Source organism: Eulemur rufifrons, chromosome 8, assembly GCF_041146395.1.
Source record: "Eulemur rufifrons isolate Redbay chromosome 8, OSU_ERuf_1, whole genome shotgun sequence".
Classification (NCBI taxonomy): domain Eukaryota; kingdom Metazoa; phylum Chordata; class Mammalia; order Primates; family Lemuridae; genus Eulemur; species Eulemur rufifrons.
In genome coordinates this window covers 15,122,260-15,144,866 of record NC_090990.1, presented here as the reverse complement: position 1 = coordinate 15,144,866, position 22,607 = coordinate 15,122,260, and the positions used below count along the sequence as shown (strand labels likewise).

Here is a 22,607-nt window from a genome sequence, read left to right as displayed (position 1 = left end):
GTGTAGAGTGCAGTGACATCATCATAGCTAACCGCAACTTTAAACTCCTGGTCTCAAGCGACCCTTCTGCCTCAGCCTCCCGAGTAGGTGGATTGCAGGCCCATGCCATGACATGCGGCTAATTTTTCTTTTCTTTTTTAGAGACAGAGTCTTGCTCTGTTGCCCAGGCTAGAGTGCCATGGCGTCAGCCTAGCTCACGGCAACCTCAAACTCCTGGGCTCAGGCAATCCTCCTGCCTCAGCCTCCCCATTAGCTGGGACTACAGGAGTGTGCCAGCATGCCCAGCTAATTTTTTCTATTTTTAGTTGCCTGGCTAATTTTTTTTTTCTATTTTTAGTAGAGACTGGGTCTCACTCTTGCTCAGTCTCGAACTCCTGACCTTAAGAGATCCTTCCGCCTTGGCCTCCCAGAGTGCTAGGATTACAGGTGTGAGCCATTACGCCCCGCCATCCTTGAACACTCTTTGCCCTGCCTTTTGTGTGGCTGCCTCCTTCATGCCTAAACTTATGTATAATATTATATAAGAGATACTTTCTTTCATTATTCTGTCTTGCTAGTTCTTTCCCGTTACTCCCTATTACTGGCTTCTGTTGCCTCCCTTCATAGCACCTATTACAATTTATAATGATATGTCTGCTTGTGTGATTATTATATATGTGTCTTCCCCATTACATGCCACAAGAGCAAGAGTATCTGCTTTGTGGATACTCCTGTGGACACTTTGTGGGTACATTCTGTTTTGTTCTCCAGTGTATACTTAGTACCTAACACAGTGACTGACATGTGGTAGGTATTTAATAAATATTTAATGGCCATATTCTCAATTCAGCACCTTTGTTCCCATTATTTTTTTGTCCTTTTTTTCCCTCTTGGGCTGTTTATTTAAGTCTTTTCCATCTCTCACGACTCAGCTCAGTTCACCCTCTTTGAAGTCTGTCCTGAGTTTCCAACAGTAAATCTCTCTTCTTTAAAATTTTATAGCATTTATTGCTAATACCCTTCATGTTCTTTTTTAAAAAATTTTTTGTAGAGATGAGGTCTCATTGTGTTACCCAGGCTGGTCTTAAACTCCTGGCTTCAAGTGATCTCCTGCTTTGGTCTCCCAAAGTGCTGGGATTACAGGTGTGAGCCACTGTACCTGGCCATCCCTCATGTTCTTGACAAGTCACACTAGCATATATCTTAATCTTCCTAGTTGTATCAAAAGTTTCTTACTTTCTGGAAAATCAAATAGCTTATAATGCCAGAACCCCTCGTATTCTTGGTTAACTTAAATAGCTTGTATCTTAATTACCTCATTTGATCAGAACCTAAGTTTGTTTTAGCTGGTACTCCACTCAGTTCTTTTCACTGAACTTTGCATATAGTAGGTCATCAGTGGAGTTTTTGATGATTGATCATAATGATGCTTATGTTTAAGTAGCAACTTCAGTTTATTGGGTTTATTAACATAGATTCTTTTTACTCGAATTCTGCTCAGTTTTCTCTAATTGGAAGGCTTGGGAGTGCACTAAATGCTTCAGGTGATTTAAAGACTATTAGGGTATGAAAGTAAGAAGTCCAGTCCTCTACAAAGCTGATATTCCTTTGGAACTTATCATTAGCAAAGAACTGCCTATGCAGAGTTCCTTCTTGGAAAAGTGCTTAAGCAGTGGTTGTTCAATGCTTTCAGATTGGAGTTACTAACTGAAATGAGACACTAGGTAGTACCTCTTTTGAATTATTCTTTTGACTAGCATTTTATTTTGATGTCAAAAGTGAAAATCTTGAGCCAATTAAATCTGCTTTCACCTGTGTAAGCTCTCTTAGTAGTTACTCTTCCTCCTGTGTTAAAGGCAGAAGAATGTATGTACTGTAAGCCAATTTAAATTAGTAGTAGCTGGGGGGCGGGGATGATTTACTTTAGTACATGTTTCATAATTGAGTGGTAAATGTAAATCTATTTTTTAAGAGGTGCCTACTATGTATGTTAAATCAGTGATTGTCTTAGCTTTTCTGATGGAACTATATCAGAAGATTGCGGGGTAATTTAGTAATTGTTTTTCTGGAAACATTGAAGCAGAGGTATTTGTGAAGTGTCTGAGACATTTGAGTAATTTTGTTAAGTTTCATAATTTCACTCTCTTCTTTAGCAATTTAGAAATATTAATGAGACTTGCGTTGTCGCTTGCTTGAGGCCAAGAGTTCAAGACGAGCCTGGGCAACATAGCAAGAGACCCCCATCTCTAAGAAAATAATAAAAAAAATTAGCCTGGCACAGTGGCTTACTCCTGTAGTCCATGCTACTTGGGATGATGAGCTGGGAGGACTACTTGAGGCAAGGAGTTCAAGACCATCCAGGGTGATAGAGCAAGACTCAGTCTCCCCCTAAAAAAGAAATTTTTTATGAAATTAGCCTATTTTCTTTTTAACATTTTCACTCTAAGTCAAAATAATAAAAAAAAAGATTACACATTTACATTTATCAACACTTCAAACCGCCAGTATACTTCAGTAAGTTGAAATTTTTTTTTTGAAATGTGAAGAGACAAATGATAAACTCTGGGGAATTCATTACCAAAAATAGTTCTCAGAATTGGTTACAAAGTTATTATATATTCAACCCAATCTCCTACACTTTACACATTCACAGTAGAATGTTTGTAGCCTTAGAGTACGTTTCTGAATCATTAAACTTTATTCAAATATTGTATTAATAGTGGTTGATTTTATTCTTATTCTTTGACAGTTGGTTATTCATTTGTGACTTATTTAACCATTTTGGTTAAATAGCACTTTACCGTATAAAGTTATTATAGCTATAAAGTTCCAATTCTGTAGCCTCAGAAGGCCTCAATTTCCCTGTCTTTAAAATGGTGAGAGTGGTTGTGAGGATTAAATAATTTAACATACAAAAGCACTTAGGTCATAATTCTGTAGAAATTGTTAGTCAGTAGGACTAACAGTGGGAAACGTTAGTCATTATTTCAGTTCACTCTTGCATTTTTGTTTACCCAAAGAATAGAAGAAAAATTCTTGTTTTTATTGTTTTTAAATTTAGTATGATTTAGTCTAAAGTCACATGACATTCTTTATATACTGGCAGGCTAGAAGAAGCTCAAGAATTTTTAAAAGCTGAATTTTAGCTGTACTAATTTCAGATTAAACTAAGCAACTTTCTCTGTGAGTAGTTTGATTTTCCTTATAGCAAATCTGTTTTTCTTGACTGGCTTATCCCTAGCCCAGACATTGGCAATATGATTATATTTGGTACAATGGAGAGATGATTCTGGATGCTTTAACTAGCTCTTCTTTGTGACTTAAAGACTCTGCAACTGGAAATTGAGACTATTGGTGAGATAATATATGAGAATATCCCAATATAATTTTTGAAAATCATTTTAAATTAAATACAAGTCTGATTATAGTTTTGGGATAATGATACTAATATTGTTGGCCTTTGACTTTTGCTTATTCCAGGTACAGATCTCAGGTAATTGTTATACCATTAGTTATAATAGCTATGCATCAGGCACTATCCTAAATATTTTATATACATTAATTTATTTGCTCATTCATGCAACAAATATTTATGGAGTACATACCATGTTTCAGGCACATAATCTCATTTAATCCTCACCACACCTGTGAAGTAGGTATATTGTTTATTATTTTAGTTCCATTTTACAGGAGCTGGTGCATATAGGAGATAGCTATCTTGTCCAGTGTCACAAACCTGTTGAGGGTCAGAATTAGGGTTTTTTTTTTTTTTTGAGACAGAGTCTCACTCTGTTGCCTGGGATAGAGTGCCGTGGCGTCAGCCTAACTCACAGCAACCTCAAACTCCTGGGCTCAAGTGATCCTCCTGCCTCAGCCTCCCGGGTAGCTGGGCCTACAGGCATGCGCCACCACGTCTGGCTCATTTTTTCTATTTTTAGTTGTTTGGCTAATTTCTTTCTATTTTTAGTAGAGACAGGGTCTTGCTCTTGTTCAGGCTGGTCTCTGAACTCCTGAGCTCAAGCAATCCTCCCGCCTCGGCCTCCCAGAGGGCTAGGATTACAGGCGTGAGCCACCGTACCCGGCCTCGGATTTTTTTTAAAGGATGCCAATGGCTGCAATCTTGGCATGAATTACTTCTATGCTACATTTTTATCTTTGGGATGGGGACAGTAATCAAATTTTGAGGTCTCTGGTAAATAGGCTACCGTCAAGGTGATTAGGACAGGATGTGATAAGCTAAACTAGGATTACTTCCTCTCTTACCCCTAACCCATCTCTTAAAAAAAAAAATTCCACAAAACAACAAATAATATTGAAAGTCCTTCTTTTGGAGAATCCCAGCTTACCCAAACCAGTGTGAACCCAACTGTAAATTTTCAAGATGAATGGATATAAATAACCATATTAAATACTGTGCCTTGAGGGGCACTCTGGAAGCAAATGTTAATGGAAGTATGATAGTTTAAATGTTCAAATTAAACAATTTCAGTTTTCCATGACTTTTTAGTATCATTTTGCTGCTTTTACACAGATCTGGTATAATATTTTATATTTTCAGTTTTGTTAACTGTGTAGTTTTATGCTTATTTGGTGGGGGGAAGGTACCTGTAAGGTATTATGACTACTATTTAAAAACACCTGAACTTTCCAAAACGGGAAGTTATATAGTTATTTTAATGAGTTTCCCAAATTGTGAAATATTTTAATTTGTCTTTACAGCATATTGAACATTCTTAGTTCCAGTAAGTCTTCATTTTTTGGGAATTTATATTTAACTTTTGGAGACAGGCAAGTCTGGTGAAGGAAGAAGGTAATCACCATTGTTTTTGGTCACAACTGAGATGGAAGTTTGAAAGGTAGAGACTAGAATTTTTTGTGCTTGTGTGAGGCATGTCTTTGAGATTCCTACAAATGGAGTTTCAAAAACATTTTCTTGAGACTTGGCCACATGATTAGAAGAGGGTTTTGCTTCCCAAGATTACTCTCTTGAATAACAGCACTCATTCTGGACCTCTATAAAAATTATGGCTTGAATATAACTTGTTTAACTTGTGATGGTTGAATTGGAGTTCTCTTAATGAAAGCATTAGCTTGTGTTAATATCAGTATGATCTTATTTATACTTTTTAAAAAATTAAAGTCTTTTTTTGGTCTAAAAAAGAAACATTTTTAGTCTGCTGGCAGGCAAATCTGTATAGGCACAGATTTGAACTTTATTTCAATTAAAGGGTGAAATGTATTTTCCTGACCCACTTACCAAGGCTTTATTTGTATAGGTTTTCTGCAGAGGCTGAGGAGTTCAAATAGAAAAATGGTATCGTTCACCTCGGTCTGACAGCATTTTCCTGTCTCTAAACATAAAGAAATCTCTGGTTTTATCCAGTTTCAGAGTAACTGGAAACGTTAAATGCTGAGCAAGATAAGTGAAGCTAATTTTTGGCTCTTTAAACCTTGGAACGGATTTATCACAAGTGTGCTGTCTTCCTAATTATCTGGGGTATTTATCTGGTTTAGGCCATTTTAGTGATTTGTATCTAATACCAATGAATGAGGAGCTCATGTAAGTTTTATAATTGAAATTTTTCTAAGAATTCTCTTAGTGATTGAGGACTTAAAATAAAATCTAACATTTATTGACTTACATGTGCCAGCTATGTACTTTTTATGTTCTTCATTCAATTTCCGTCGAGCAACCCTTTAGGGTAGGTACTATTATTATCCCCATATTATAGATGAAAAAGTGAGTCCTTCAGATGTGAGATCAGTTTGCCCACGGTCATTGCCAAACTAGGTCTTGACCCTGAGCTTACTCTTGAACATTACATTGTTCAAACCAGAACACATGATGATTTTATGAATTGTGTACGTTACTTCCTCTGAGGTCAAGCATTATCTTTTGTTTCTCATGATAGGAAGAATACCATTTTTAGATCTTGATAGACTTAAAGATTCATTAAATGTCCTTAAAATGGAAGACTTAACAGAAGTGTACAGAGGTTGGTTAAATATGGGAGATACTTACGGAGATACTTACTAATGTACTTAGGCTGTATAACAAAGTAATGGTCTCTGGTAGGTTTAAATCAGGTTTTTATATTAATACTTTCTGCCACAGCTATACTGGAGTGCAATATGATATATTCTTAATATAATTTGATAAAATTAGACATTGTCCAACATATGCCAAAATATTATCTGTAGAAACTTGAGGACTGATGATTATGTTAAGACTTTCGTTTTAAGACTAGATGCTAAGGCAATTTTAAAGAGACTATCAGAATCTTAAAGAAATGTGATGGAAAAATAGATGGATGATAGTGAGATAGTTAATGGAATGGGGAGAAATAAAGAAATAATAAGATAACTGAAGGATACAATTCCAGATCATAAAGAGAGGCAAGTACAGTGGGATTAGAACAGAGATACTGAGAGGTCAGTGACTGTTCATTCAATGGGTACAACCCAGAAGGGTAAGAGAATCTGTTCAGGGAAGAGACGTGGAGAGGAGACAAGGGGCACTGGCTTCACTTACATTTTTGGTAAGTTTCACATCAAATTTAAAAGCCAGGAATTTTGTTAATTCTGTTTAGTTTACAGTATTTTGTAGTCAACCCAGGACTAACGTGGAGAAAACAAAAAGACAAAAAGAAGTGTCATATATAGCCCTTATTCGTAAGAACTTTAAAATTCTAGTGGGGAGATAGTACTTAGTTTTTGAAATAGTTTTATAACAATATTGGACCATATATAAATGCCAAAATGAGGGATGTAGATCAGTGGTTCCCAGGTATGGTTTTCATAAACCTGTCACATTTCAAGAGGCTTTTATTTTCCAAGTAAAGACACGAAAATGAAAAACAACCCTTTCATCTAATATCACCATTTTATAAGAGATGGGACATTTTAGAGAAAAGGCATCATCTCAGATTAAAGGAATTTTTCATATTGAATAATTTAGCCTTATGAAAAAATTAGTATTCTTTGGTGAAAATGCCATTGACTAGCATGACTACTCTAGGAGACCTGTTGTTATGCTACTTACTTATGTTGAAATGACAGATTGTATTTTTTTTTCCCCCTGTGAGATAGCATCTCACTTTGTCTCCCAGGCTAGAGTGCAGTGATGTCATCATAGCTCACTGCAACCTCAAACTCCTGGGCTCAAGTGATTCTCCAGCCTCAGCCTCCCAAGTAGCTGGGGAGAGATTGTAGTTTACTGAGATTAGTCTGGGCTGAAGTGGTCTGTGAGGGCTTCATGCAGGCAGTTAGATTAGAGTTTTCCAATGATGGATGGATACGAGTCGAATAGGCAGAAAGGAAGGAAATGATTTTTCTAGGCCAGGGCAAAGCAAGGACAAAGATACTGAGATTGGAGTAAATTTGCATTATTGATTGGACCAGAGAATACTTGTTTGATTCAATAATAAAATTTAGGTTATGGACTAGGAAGGAGATAAGATTAATGAGGTAATGTTCATTCAGATTATGAACAGCCTTAACAGTCATACTGAGGAATTTGGACTTAATCTTGCTAACATTTGGAAATTATTGAAAGTTTTTAAGTTGGGCAATGACTTGAAGAATTTGGAACTATAGACTGATTAATCAGAAGGTGTTGTATAGATTATTGGAAAGGAGGCCAGTTAAGAATTTTTTTAGAAAGTCAGGAACACTATCCAGACATGAATTTAGGGGGTGGAGGGGAAAAAAAGGAATATATTGGAGAAATTTTGGAGAAGAAAAAGATAGGGCTTAATGATGATATAGAGAAAGAAGGAAAGAAAGTAAAGATAACTCTAAGATTATGAGATTGGAAGAATTGAGGAACATTTGTGATATTAGTTAACTGAAGTTGGGAAAGAGGGTAAGAATTACCTCTCTTTTGCCCTGAAATTCTCTGCTAACTACATTATTTTACATCCATGTGCCTTTACAATTCCGTTTGAGAGATGTTGAGATTCTCTGAAATTGCCCGAGGATTAAGCTAGAAGTTAAAAGATTTCATTTATTTAGAAGTACTCATTTGGAAAAAATAAAGTACAATTCAAACCACAAAACATTGTATAAGTCCTTATTATGGAAATTATACTTTAATAAATACTGTTATCATAGTTAGGTTAACTATCAGGTAGAGAGGAATTTTTGGAATGCATTCATTATTTTAGGATTTTTTTCATTTAACAGAATTTGTCCTATGTTTTTTAACAGCAGTATAGCAATAAACTGTGGTACAGCTTGCATGGCTAGTTTATAATGACAATTAAAATAGTCTTCCATTTCTGTCATTGCAGCATGTTGTAATAGAATATATTATCTACCATTTCTTTAGCATCTAGTGTGCAGCAGGTACTTGACATGTGTTATCACTTACCTGCCTTAGGTACTATTATTCCTACTTTACAGATGAGGAAATGGAAGCTCATAGAGGTTTAAGAAATGTCCTTGGGGTGACTGGTAGAGTTAGAATTCTAGATCGATGACCTCAAAGCCCATGTTCTTTTTACTACTTTATCCTTGATTAGATGTCATGAGAATAGACATAAACATTATTTGGAACTAGAGTCTTTGAAAAAAAAAAGAATAGGAGTAAGGGTGGGTCAGTTAAGATCATTGATTAGATAGTAATTCAAATCGCTGAAGTGCTACCCAAATATTAACTGGTATTATCTATCTTTTCCATCCTGTGTGTGCAAGGTGGGGCTTAAAAGACCAAGTATGATCTATAGCTTTAGTTCTAGTCATATGGCATACATATATTTTTTGGATAACGTCCCTCTTATCCTTTTGTAGAACTCACAAGAAATACTTATTAAAAATGGCCAATTCAAAAAACACAAACTGTTGACATAGTTCAGTAAATTGCTAGTTTTGGCGAGTGAAATTAAAGGATGTTTCAGGGTCCAGCTTCTAGGAAAGTCGGTTTTGAAGATCATTCCATCAGAAAATGTACGGCTGTTTAGTACTGGAGACTCATTCATTGTCTATGGTACCCAGCACTTTTTTTATATGTTCTTTTTGTTTCTCCCATCCTCTGCAGCCATAAAATTCTTTAGTTTACCCTTTTTAATCATTGCCGTTGATAATTACATCAGAGTTCTATCTATTGCTATTGCTATTGCCTTAATATTATAAAGTTCAGCTCTACTCCTTTCCACCTAATTCTTTATGTCCCTTTAACCAGTGATTTCTATTGGGTCTGCTAGAAGCTGTGCACAAATGTGAGCAAAGTCCTAGGTTCTTAGTATTTTTCTTCCATATCCTAACCCATAGCTGAAAACAAGGCCTTTTCTGTAATGAATAGTGTTATTTCTGTTTTTGCTAGTTGAATACTCTGCAACTCCTTGGACAGGGAGGGAAGCAATCAACATGTTTCTAGTCTTTTGCTATCCCTCTAGACCTCTGTTTCACCATTTTTGCACAGCTTCTAATTTTTCAGTCTTTTTATTGCTTTTGTCTGATGACTTTCAGGATCCACATCCATTCGTTTTCTTCTCCCTCACATTCCTTAGTATTCACTTTGTCTAGTACCTTACTCTTATTATCTTTCTCTTTTGGATCTTCATCTTCACTCCTTATTGAGTCCTTCCCTTCAGACTACAGTTACAGAGGTCTCTTCTATCCTAAAACAAATAAATAAAATCCCTGTGCCTTCTTTTACCTCTTTGAATTATTGCCATCTTTTTCCCTTTTCCTCCTAAATATTAAAAAAATAGCATTCTGTATGCAGCTTTTTCTTTTACATTCTTTAACACCTTTCCTGTCTTGTTTCTGTCCCCAATACTACTGTAAATGCACTTTCAAGAGACCCAATGTCCATATACTTAGGGATTTTTCATAGCCTTTGTCTTCCTTAATCTCTGCAATATTTAAGTTGTTGATCATCTTCCTTGGATGCCTCCTCTTTGATTAGGAGTTAAAAATATATGTGTTTGGCCCCATCTAGTGTGGTAAGGCAATTTTGCCTGGCATTTGGCTGCTTGTTGGACTCTGGTGTTCATTTTGTGGCCTGTACTGACTAGCAGAAAACGGGTGGAGTAGGTTGGCACTGTGCATCTTATAGTACTCTGTACTCTGTGGACTTTAAGGTAAATAATTGATTTGACTTGCCAGTCTTCCTGTTCTTTCTCTCTCTCTCTCTCACTGGTCCTGCTGTGGCTTATTTATAAAATGGATTGCCCACTTCTGGTCTTCGCTCTGGTTAGATACTGTAATATATAAAAACAGTCCTATGTTGTTTTCAGAGCAGACTTTTGGAAAGAGTGATACAGATTAAGTCCTTTGGTAAGCTTGTTAGATTTGAAATGCTCCAAAAATTTTGGGAAAGTTTCGTGAATATCAGTGGCCTTAATGAGAAAATTTTTGTGTGTTCTCTTTTACTTTAGTATGGTTTTCAAGGAAAGCTATTTCTGAAAAAAACAGGTGAGATGAGATTCTACCACAGAAAAATAATTACACTGAGAATCTTAGTATAATAGAATTCCAAAGCTCCACTTATTTTCATGAATATTTGCTATAATAACATTGCACTGTGACAGTTCTCTGGGGTTTGTTGTTAGTATTTTAACTTGAATTTGCCACGACAGTTTCAAAAAGTTGCTGAGATAGCTGGGAAGGAGTAGCATAAGCAAATCTGAGTTAGGCAAATACAAATTTAGTGGAGTAAATTTTTGAGATGACCTCATTTTTTTGAGAAGGAAACAGTACTGAGTAATGCCACTTTTTTGTTGTGTGACATTAATGATCTTTGAAGACATGCTTCCTGAAATTTTTTTGTCCTTAGAGATTTGAGTCATTCTCTGTCCTCAGATATTTATCACCTTCCCTGACAAGAAATGGGATTATTCAGCGCAGAAAGATGAACTGTACTCATTCTGGAGGTTCTGGTTCAGTCTTTGTTGTTATCTACATGTATGAACTTGAGTAAGTCACCAGTCACATTACCCTTTGGGCTAGATTTGTCAAATGAGAAAGTAGAATAAATAATTTCTAAGAAGATATTACTACTTTAATTCAGGGTGTTTTGATCAAAGGTGTTACATAGTGACTCAAAGTCATTTTACTAATGGAATCAGAAATGTGACAATTTGTATTAAGAGATAAGAGTTGGCAGTATTATCATTACATGTAAGAAAGACAATGTAGCTATAAATTTAAAATGGTAGAATAGATGCTTACAATAGCAGCAATGTTAGTTATATCGATTATAAATGTACTGGAAAATATTACCAAAGTATGGAGACAGACACTGAAATGTAAAATCCAATACATATGCCCATTTCAAGATTACGGGGGTAGCTTTGAGGCAAAACTTTTTTAGATGTTTGTTTGCATGGCAAATGGGTAAAATGGGAAAGAAAAGTGAAATAATATTAACAGTAGTAGCTAATGATGTTTGCTTAGTACTTACTGTGTGCCGGCCAGTATTCTGTGATGAGTTTATAATGCATATAGTTCTTAAATTCTATGTGGTAGATATAATCCTTATTTTATACATGAGGACTGAGACACAGTTAAGTAACTTGCCCATACTGCTGTTAAGTGACATATGACTAGGTTGTGTGTGACTCCAGAGCCTCTGTTCCACATAAATTTATCTGTTACATGTTAATCTCAGAATGCATAAAGATGATGGTATATGATAATGGGAACAATGAATTCAAATATTTGTTGAGTGTTCTACTAAGTTATAGTGTTTGCTTCCTTAAGCTATGTGCTACACTATTCTAAAATATTTCATTATACATTACAGGTGTTAATTTAGTAACATATACTCAAATTTATTGGCCCAGATGGCCTGGGTTTGAATTCTAGCTCTACCATACAATACTTGTGTAAATTTGGGAAAGGAACTCTATTTTTCTGGGCCTCACTTTACTCATCTGAAAAATGGGATTAATACTATCGCTTGATAGGGTTGTTATGAGGAATAAACAAGTTGGTTCATGTGAAGGCCTTGAAATGAAATGAAGTAAACACAATAACTATTTACTTTTAATAATAAGTTATTATTAAATATGCTTTTAAGTTTTTCAAGTACTTTAACATTTCCTTCAAATAGCATTCCTGTGAGAGAAGTAGGGTCTAGAGCCTGTTATATTGAGTTCCATTTTATAAATGAGAAATCCATGAAGGAATTTGTTTAAGGATACCAGAATAAAAAAAATTTTTTTTTAAAAAACAAAAGGTCTCACATATTTATTACTGAACCAGCTTATTAGTACAGAGCATATAAACAAAGAGAAAAATCACTTTTCCCAATGAAATGTGTCTGTCCGGATATTAGTGACATTTCCAGCTTGATATGGTAAGATGATAGTGACCTTGATACAGCATAAATATGTGTGCCATTATATCATGTACAATCTTTATAGACCCAGCTTGGTTCTTCTCCAATGTCTTCCTCTTGGAATTGTACCTGATTTTATTGCCAGTTTTCATACGAGTCCATTGGGGAATGGGACGATTTTGGTTCTGTTTTTTGGCCAGAAACCTCTTGATTCTGAAAGTCTCGTGAGAAGACATGGCAAGGGAGAGTCAATGGGACCCAGAATAAAATTAAAAGGAATAAAATTTAAAAGATTATTTAACCCTAATCTGAAAGAGGAAAAAAATGGTTTGGGATGAGTGTTGTAATAGTTACCCCTCTTCTTAAGCAGGACTAGCTTGTGTTTGGAATCAGAGGGAAGATCATTCCCAGCTACTCCTTGCTTCTTCTGGTCTTTGATTCTCTTCCTCCTGTTAGAGGGTAGGTGGGGAGGATGTTGCTGCGTCATTCTTATGTCCCAGTCTAGCCATCTAGCAAACTGAGAAACATTTGAAGGATATTGGATTTGCTGGGAACTGAGAGAATAGCTTACCTTTTCTATGTGGAAAAAAAGGTAAAATGAGTGTGACATGTGTGCTACCAATATGATCTATTGCTGTCATTTGAGTTGTTTCATGAATTTAACTCTTGAACTGCTTCAGCAGAATCCCACTCCTTTGTCCTGTGTCAGTTTCCCCGCAGTCATTTAGAGGCATTTTTAAGATCTAAGTGCTTCTAGATTTTTTTCTTACAGCCTTATGCTGCTTGATATCTCTCAGCTGTCAGCACCTGATTTTGCTGCAGTATGTACTGCATGATCTCTGCATTGCTGTAACCAGATCTTGCTCAGACTTACCCTTTCCATCTCTTTGATGAAAAGATATCTTTGCATCTCTCCCTTAGGCTAGTCTGCTATAGCATTGGAGGCTCTTCCATATCCTTTGAAAAACCTGAAGAGACAAGAGTCTTTGAGAGGTCACCTTGTGTTGGGATTTCTCTTGGCTAGCATTTCTCTGGCCTTCACTTACATCTAATACACAGAAACAGTGTCTTCAGCCAATGTATAGTGTACCTATTCATGCAAGGGACTACTACCATACTAGTCACAGGGAATGCAGAGAGTCTAAAAATCGAAGCCTATTGGATTAGACTGAGTAATGATTGAGGATAGATAAAGCAATATATCATAGTGGAAGAGAGCTTTAGGATAAGGCAGACCTGGGAATTAAATCCAGGTCTGCCTTTTAATACCAGTGTGACCCTAAGCAAATTGCTTAACCTCCCTGAATCTGTTGTCTCATCAGTAAAATAGAAGTACTAATAACCCTAGTTCTTAGGGTTGTTTGAAGGTTAAATGAGCTAATATAACACCTAACAGAATGCATGGGTATAGTACTGTGAGCTGTTACTAACCTTTCTGAAGTTGTTCCTCATTAAAATTGGGATATTAGTACTTATCTCAGGTTTCTTGTAAAAATTAAATGGATAGATAGATAGCCTGGCACATAGGTTTTATCCAGCGTAAAAATCCTAGGAGGATTTTTATGGTGAAGAATATGTGCAAAAAACAGCTGAAGCAACTGAAATACTATGCATTATTTCTTTGGAAGAAATAAATTAAAATGCCACCCAAGTCATACCATCATCAGCAACTAGTCAGTGCTACTTCAGCAATCTGTTTGGGTTATTCTGGCTGTGCTGGACTAAATATGTGCATTTCCAATTGTATTTTGCCCACTATTGGTTATTTCCTTAGTTTATCTCAAAGTCCAGTTCTTTTTCATTCTTTTTTTAATTTCAAAATATTAAGGGGCGCAAATGTTTTTGTTACATGGAACGCTTTTGAATGCTTGTGTCAGGGCTGTAAGTGTGCCCATTACCTGAATAGTGTTCATTGTACCTGTTAGGTAGGTTTTTGCCCCTTCCTCCATCTTCCTCCTCCCTGCCTGATTTCCAATGACTTTTAATTCCCTTTGTGAACGCGTGTGCCTATTGGTTCGTTCCAATTTTATTAGAGAGTACATGTGGTGTTTGTTTTTCTATTCTTAAGATACTTTGCTTAGGATAATGGTTTCTGATTCCTTCCAAATTGCTGCAAAAGGCATTAGTTCATCATTTTTTATGGCTGAGTAGTATGCCATGGTATACATATACTACATTTTGTTAATCCACTCATGAATTGATGGGCACTTGCGTTGATTCCAGATCTTTGCAATTGTGAATTGTGCTGCAGTAAACATTTGAGTGCAGGTGTCTTTTTGATAAAATGACATCTTTTCCTTTGGGTAGATATCCAGTAGTGGGATTGCTGGATCCCTTTTATTTATTTATTTATTTATTTGAGACAGAGTCTCGCTCTGTTGCCCGGGCTAGAGTGCCGCGGCCTCAGCCTAGCTCACAGCAACTTCAAACTCCTGGGCTTAAGAAATCCTCCTGCCTCAGCCTCCCGAGTAGCTGGGACTACAGGCATGCGCCACCATGCCCGGCTAATTTTTTCTGTATATTTTTAGCTGTCCAGATAATTTCTTTCTATTTTTAGTAGAGACAGGGTCTTGCTCTTGCTCAGGCTGGTCTCGAACTCCTGACCTCGAGCGATCCTCCCGCCTCACCCTCCTGGAGTGCTAGGATTACAGGCGTGAGCCACCGCGCCCAGCCCCCTTTTTCTTTTTTATACATAATTAGATTCTACTCATTTTCAAAAATCAGCTTAACTTTTACTATGACGCTTTCTCAGATCACCCTGGAGAAATTTGTCCCACTTCTTAATGCCATTATGGGACTCAGCATGGCATCAGTCTATGAGTGATATATAGCATTTTTACTGCCATTATCTGCTTGGAGAGAACTTCTCTTCATTCTTTAAAATTTAGTTTAGACATCATCTATGAAACCTTTCCTGATCCATAATAAATTACAGTTGATTCTTTTTTTTTTTTTTTTTTTTTTGAGACAGAGTCTCACTCTGTTGCCCAGGCTAGAGTGAGTGCCGTGGCATCAGCCTAGCTCACAGCAACCTCAAACTCCTGAGCTCAAGCGATCCTCCTGTCTCAGCCTCCCGAGTAGCTGGGACTACAGGCATGCACCACCATGCCCGGCTAATATGTTTTTTTTTAATATATATTTTTAGCTGTCCATATAATTTCTTTCTATTTTTAGTAGAGATGGGGTCTCGCTCTTGCTCAGGCTGGTCTCGAACTCCTGAGCTCAAACGATCCACCCACCTCGGCCTCCCAGAGTGCTAGGATGACAGGCGTGAGCCACCGCGCCCGGCCGATTCTTTTTTTTTTGAGACAGAGTCTCACTCTGTTGCCCGGGTTAGAGTGCCATGGCGTCAGCCTAGCTCACAGCAACCTCAAACTCCTGAACTCAAGCAATCCTACTGCCTCAGCCTCCCGAGTAGCTGGGACTACAGGCATGCACCACCATGCTTGGCTATTTTTATATATATATATATATATATATATATATTTTTTTTTTAGTTGTCCATATAATTTCTTTCTATTTTTAGTAGAGATAGAGTCTCGCTCTTGCTTAGGCTGGTCTCGAACTTCTGAGCTCAAACAATCCCCTTACCTCGGCCTCCCAGAGTGCTAGGATTACAAGCGTGAGCCACCACGCCTGGCCTACAGTTGATTCTTGAACAAGGCGGGGCTTAGGGGCACTGACCCACATGCACCTATATCTACATGCAATTTTTGACTCCCCCAAAATTTGACTACTGATAGCCTACTGTTGACCAGAATCCTAACCAATAACATAAACAATCGATTAATACATATTTTTTGTGTTACATGTATTATGTACTATATTCTTACAATAAAGTAAGCTAGAGAAAAGAAATGTTATTAAGAAAATCATAAGGAAGAGAAAATATATTTACTATTCATTAAGTGGAAGTGGATTTCATTCTTATCATCATGTTGAGTAGCTGAGGAGGAGGAGGAGGAGGAGGAGGAGGAGGAGGAAGAAGAGGAGGATTTGCTGTCTTGGAGTGGCAAAGGTAGAAGAAAATCCATGTATAAGTGGACCTGGTATTGTTCAAGGGTCACTTGTAACTCCTGCACTTTGTACATCTGTTGTTGTTTCACTTAACACATTGTGTTGTTATTATTTGTTAACCTTTGTCTATTTATAATAGATTATGAGTATCATAAGAGCAGAGAATTTATCTCTGTATTCCCACTTTGTAGCACATGCCTTGCTCAATGGATACTGAATTGAGATCTTGATGTTTTCATCTTGTGTTGGTATTTTTCTTTTTCCAACCAGATGGGGCATGAGTGGGAAGTATGCTTTGGTGCCTATGTATGTATTTAAACAAATAAACAAAATATATAAATTTCACATAATTCACATACCATAAAACTTACCATTTTAAAGCGTACAATTCAGTGGTTTAAAAAAATATATTCACAGTTGTGTAATCACATTTTCATCACCCCAAAAAGAAACCCCATACTCATTAGCAGTCATTCTTCATTCTCCCCTATCTCCAGCTCCTGGCAACCATAATCTACTGTCTGTCTCTATCGATTTGTCCATTCTGGACATTTTTATAAATGGAATCATACCACATCTGGACTTTTATCTGACTCTTTTCACTTACCAGGAGTGTTTTCAGGGTTCATCCACATTGTACCATGTATCAGTACTTCATTTCTTTTTAGGACTGAATAATAGCCTATTGTATGATAATAGCACATTTTGCTAATCTGTTCATTTGTTGGTGGACATTTGGGTTGTTTGCACTTTTTTTGGCCATTATGAATACTTGCTATATAAGTTTTCATATAGACGTAAGTTTTCATTTCTTTTTGGTGTATACCTAGAGTGGAATTGCTGGGTCATATGGTAACTCTGTGTTTAACTTTTTGAGGAACTGCAAAACTTTTTTCTTAACATCTGCACCATTTTACATTCCCAACAGCAATGTATGAGGGTTTAAGTTTCTCCACATTCTTGTAACGCTTGTTATCATCTATCTTTTTTACTGTACATGTTTTTTATTATAGCTATATTAGTGGTGTAAGTGCCATTTCATTGTGCTTTTGATTCGCAGTTCCCTAATGACTAATCTTTTTTTTTTGAGACAGAATCTCACTCTGTTGCCTGGGCTAGAGTGCCGTGGCATCAGCCTAGCTCACGGCAATCTCAGACTCCTGGGCTCAAGCTATCCTCCTGCCTCAGCCTCCTGGGTAGCTGGGACTACAGGCACGCACCACCATGCCCAGCTAATTTTTTCTATTTTTAGTTGTTTGACTAATTTCTTTCTGTTTATAGTAGAGATGGGGTCTCGCTCTTTCTCAGGCTGGTCTCGAACTCCTGAGCTCAAGCAATGCTCCCGCCTCTGCCTCCCAGAGTGCTAGGATTACAGGTGTGAGCCATCGTGCCGGCCTCTGTAGTCATTTTGACTCCTAATGAAAATGATTTATTCTGGCACAGTGCCTATTCCTAACCACCTGTTCCTATTAATGTGGTTTTTTCAAATCTTCAGTGGAATATACAACTACATTGGAATATCAAATACAACTCTCTTGGAAAGTCTCAAAATTCCCTACCCAACCTCACCCCATAAATAGCTACTAGTGTAGGCTGATGAAATGATTTGAATAGAAGTGTAGCATATTCCCAAGAAGTCCACAGTTCTATATATGCAATCCAAAAACCAAAATGCATTTTTTTTGTTGTTGTTGTTGAGACAGAGTCTCACTTTGTTGCCCAGGCTAGAGTGAGTGCCGTGGCGTCAGTCTAGCTCACAGCAACCTCAGACTCCTCGGCTTAAGCGATCCTACTGCCTCAGCCTCCCGAGTAGCTGGGACTACAGGCATGCGCCACTATGCCCGGCTAATTTTTTTCTATATAGATTTTTAGTTGTCCGTATAATGTCTTTCTATTTTTAGTAGAGACGGGGTCTCGCTCTTGCTCAGGCTGGTCTCGAACTCCTGACCCTTGAGCGATCCACCTGCCTCGGCCTCCCAGAGTGCTAGGATTACAGACATGAGCCACCGCGCCCGGACCAAAATGCATTTAAAAATGAAAAAAAATTCACTTCTTGGCCAAACCTGACCCACACTAAAGTGAAGCTATTTATAATCTTTATCTCACTTAGTATTATTTATATATTTAACTGTAGAAATACCAATGTGTTTGCCTACTGTGTGCTGCACCAGTCTCTATTATATTATCTTTCCAAAATCTGAAAAATTCTGAATTCCAAAACACATTAGCCCCAAACAAAGTATTGTGGATCAGTGTTTGTTTTGTTGGTGCTAATTCGTTGTTACATGGATTCTTCTTGAAAAATACCCTAGAGGAGTGGGTTTTTGTATTGGGCCTTCATTGATTAATAAAGCCTGGTAATTAATTTCCACTGCTGTTTTTGGTTTTTTAAAAGAACATTGCTGTGCCATGTATTCACTAATATTGGGGAAGGTATTAATATTTTCTCTTGCTCTTTAAAAATAGTTGAGAGTTTTTTATGGTTTTTTTCCCCTTTAATTACTTATTTTGAAAGTTTCTAAACTCACTAAAGAGTTGAATGAATAGTATTATGAATACTCATATACCTTTCACCTGTATCAGTGGCTCTCAAAGGGTTATCGATGGATCCCTAGGGCTCCTTGGGGCCCTTTAAGGGAGTCTGCAAGGTCAAACTATTATCTGTAAGGTGAAACTAATTTTATACTACTAAGATGTTGTTTGCATTTTTCACTGTGGTAACATTAGTACCAATGGTGCAAAAGTAATCCATGGTGGTTAAATCTGCTGGTGCTTTAGCACAAATCAAGGCAGTGGGATCAAATTGTATTAGTAATAATTATATTCACAGTGGAATTTTTTGTAAAACAAAAATGCCAGTTTCACTCACAAATGTTCTTGATGAAGCAGTAAAAGTTACTTTTATTACATCTTGAGCCTTGAGTACACATCTTTCATATATTCTGTGTGGTGGAAAGTTTGCATGAAGTACTCTTTCTACATATCAAGATACAATGTGGCCGGGCGCGGTGGCTCACGCCTGTAATCCTAGCACTCTGGGAGGCCGAGGTGGGCGGATCGCTTGAGGTCAGGAGTTCAAGACCAGCCTGAGCAAGAGTGAGACCCCATCTCTACTAAAAAAATAGAAAGAAATTATATGGACAGCTAAAAATACATATAGAAAAAACTAGCCGGGCATGGTGGTGCATGCCTGTAGTCCCAGCTACTCGGGAGGCTGAGACAGGAGGATCGCTTGAGCCCAGGAGTTTGAGGTTGCTGTGAGCTAGGCTGACGCCACGGCACTCACTCTAGCCTGGGCAACAGAGTGAGACTCTGTCTCAAAAAAAAAAAAAAAAAAAAGATACAATGGTTATATTAAGGAGAAACGAATGAATGAAGTAAAGTTTGTTACTTCAAGGAGAGCAACTGACAGTATTTATTGCCAGTGATAAAATTTGAGCTTTCAAGCAAAAAAACCCGTTAGAATTGTGAATAACTTTCTTTTCTTTTTTTTGTTTTTCTTTAGTCCATTCTTGAGTGTACCGAATGTGGATAACTTTCATTTGCCACTGTAAGCTTGGCAGCTTCCCATTACTTAGACTTTTTTTTGGATGTGATTGGTGATAATATTAACAGAAGTGTTTTTTTCCTACTTTCTTTTCTTTTTTAATTTATTTTTTATTTGTTTTTCTTCATTTTTCTTTTGCCTTTACACAGTTCCTGGGGCACAAAAGTGCTTTTTTTTTTTTTTTTTTTTTTTTTGAGACAGAGTCTCTCTTTGTTGCCCGGGCTAGCGTGAGTGCCGTGGCATCAGCCTAGCTCACAGCAACCTCAAACTCCTGGGCTTAAGCAATCCTACTGCCTCAGCCTCCCGAGTAGCTGGGATGACAGGCATGTGCCACCATGCCCGGCTAATTTTTTCTATATATATTTTAGTTGGCCAGATAATTTCTTTCTATTTTTAGTAGAGATGGGGTCTCGCTCTCGCTCAGGCTGGTCTCGAACTCCTGACCTCCAGTGATCCACCCGCCTCGGCTTCCCAGAGTGCTAGGATTATAGGTGTGAGCTACCGCGCCCGGCCCAAAAGTGCTTTTTTGATATTGTGTAATAAAATGTGTCAACACTTTAAAGATTTGAATATTTATCAACTTAGTGAACCACAGTTTTTCACATGACCAATGCATGCTTTTATTAAATCATGCTTGGGTAAAAGATCCATTCAAAGTGCTAGATAGACCAGTGGATTTTATATTACAGAGTGTGAAAAGATGATTTGTGGCTGCTGATTCCATGGTGCAACTAACCTTTAAGAAACTACCACTTGTCAAATTATGGTATAGATTTGAAGAATATCTAAACATCTTAAAAGATTATTAGATACTACTTTTCCAAATACATATTGTGTAGAGTTGGATTTTCTTCATACACTTCAAATAAAACATTACAATGATTGAATATAAATATGAGAATGTAGCAATAGACATCAAAGAGATTTGCAGACGTGTAAGACCAATTCATTCTTCTCATCAAATTTTTTGTTTGTGGAAAATAGTTATTTTTCATAAAAATATGTTATTTGTGTTAACATATAATGGGTTTATTCTTTTAATATCAATATATGTTTTTAAATTTTCTCAGTTTTAATTTCTTATATAGTAAAGGAAAGATATAGTCCACATAAAACAAAAGCCATTTGAGATCTTCAGTAATTTTTAAGAGTGTAAAGGAATCTTAAGATCAAAAAGTTTGAGAACCACTGGCCCAGATTCACAGTTATTAATATTTTATCACATTTGCTTTATCTATTTGTCTAATTTTTTTTTTTTTGGCTGAAACATTTGAAAACAAGCTGTATACATCATGACTGTCACTCCTAAATACTTCAACATTGGTACAACAATATCTAATATTAGTTCATACTCAAATTTCCCAGTTATTCCATAAATGTTCTTTATAGCAACCCCTCCCCTTCAGAATTCACATTAAGGATCTCTTATTAAATTTGGTTGTCATATCTCTTTTAATGTAGAGTAGAGGTCAGCAGACTTTTTCTGTGAAGAGCCAGGTAGTAAATAATTTCAGCTTTGTGGGCCATATTGTCTTTTGTGAGGGGAAAGTAGCTGTAAACTATTCATAAATGAATAGACATGGCTGTGCTCCAATAAAACTTTAGTTTGTAGACCCCTGATCTAGAACAGTCCACTTTAACTTTGTTTTGTTTATCTTTAATAACATTTTCCTTTTGAAGAGTCCAGGCCAGTTATAATGTCCCATAAATTGGATTTGATTGTTTTCTCATATTTAGATTCAGGATAAACATTTTTGGTAAGAAATACTACATAGATGATGCTGTACATTGCCTCTGTGTCATATTGGGAAGCACGTAATATTAGTGTGCCCCACTGTTGTTGTTGGTAAGTTTGATATCTTCATCGTAAAGGTCCCTACTCCCCTTTGCAAGAAATCTGTGGAAGCTGGGCATGGTGGCGCATGCCTGTAGTCCCAGCTACTCAGGAAGCAGAGGCAGGGGGATCACTTGAGCTGGGATTGTGCCACTGTGCTCCAGCTTGGGCGACAGACTGAGACCCCATCTCTGAAAAAAACAAAAAAAAAAAAGAAAAGAAAGAAATCTGTGGGATGACTCTGAGACAGTGTGAATATCCTACTTTCCAAAACAAATGGTTTTAGCATCCACTGATAATCTTTGCTTGAATCAGTTATTATATTGGTAGTTGGCATTATAGTTCTTAATATCTGCTTAAGTAACAAAAGCAATAATAACCAAATTGTATTTTCAAAATGCTCATGACCTTAGAATATCATCACAGATGCAATTCTGTGGTTTAGTTTCCCATCATAGATTTGTCTCCTTGGGAGGGTGAGGCTGAAAGATTGGGTGCACATGTATTGTGCTGAACAGCTACCTTCTAGAAGCAGGGTTCCAAAATATAGTGTCTTTCTCTCCTCAGCCCAAGGCTGCTTAAGAAGAAGGGACCTAGCCAAGGCCAGATGGAAAGTTGTCTTTGCCTTGGGTAGTGTTTCCTATTCCTTACCAATTTTGTCAATATTTCTTGTGTGTTTAGTAGCTCAGTTTCTGAGTCCTATAGTAGTCTCTGGATCAGTTTTGGTCTAATTAAATGTAAAAGCTTATATTAAAAACCAACCAAGCAGTTACAGCTAGAAAAATGCACCTAATAAAATTCTCTTAAGATAAATATTTTTCCCTTCCAATTTCTTATGAAAATTTTCAAACATACAGAAAAGTTGATAGAATGTTCTAGTATATATATACTCATACTTCTCATCTGGATTCAATAATTGTTAACTGTTTGCCTTTTTATTCTTA

At 36.9% G+C, this 22,607-nt stretch overlaps 1 protein-coding gene and 1 pseudogene across 2 annotated transcripts in view; one reads left to right on the top strand and one right to left on the bottom strand.

The window, feature by feature from the left end:
• Positions 1 to 22,607, top strand: part of LUZP1 (leucine zipper protein 1) — an 84,282-nt gene that overhangs the window by 5,795 nt on the left and 55,880 nt on the right. The window lies entirely within an intron of this gene.
• Positions 12,174 to 12,501, bottom strand: LOC138389226 (large ribosomal subunit protein eL39-like; annotated as a pseudogene).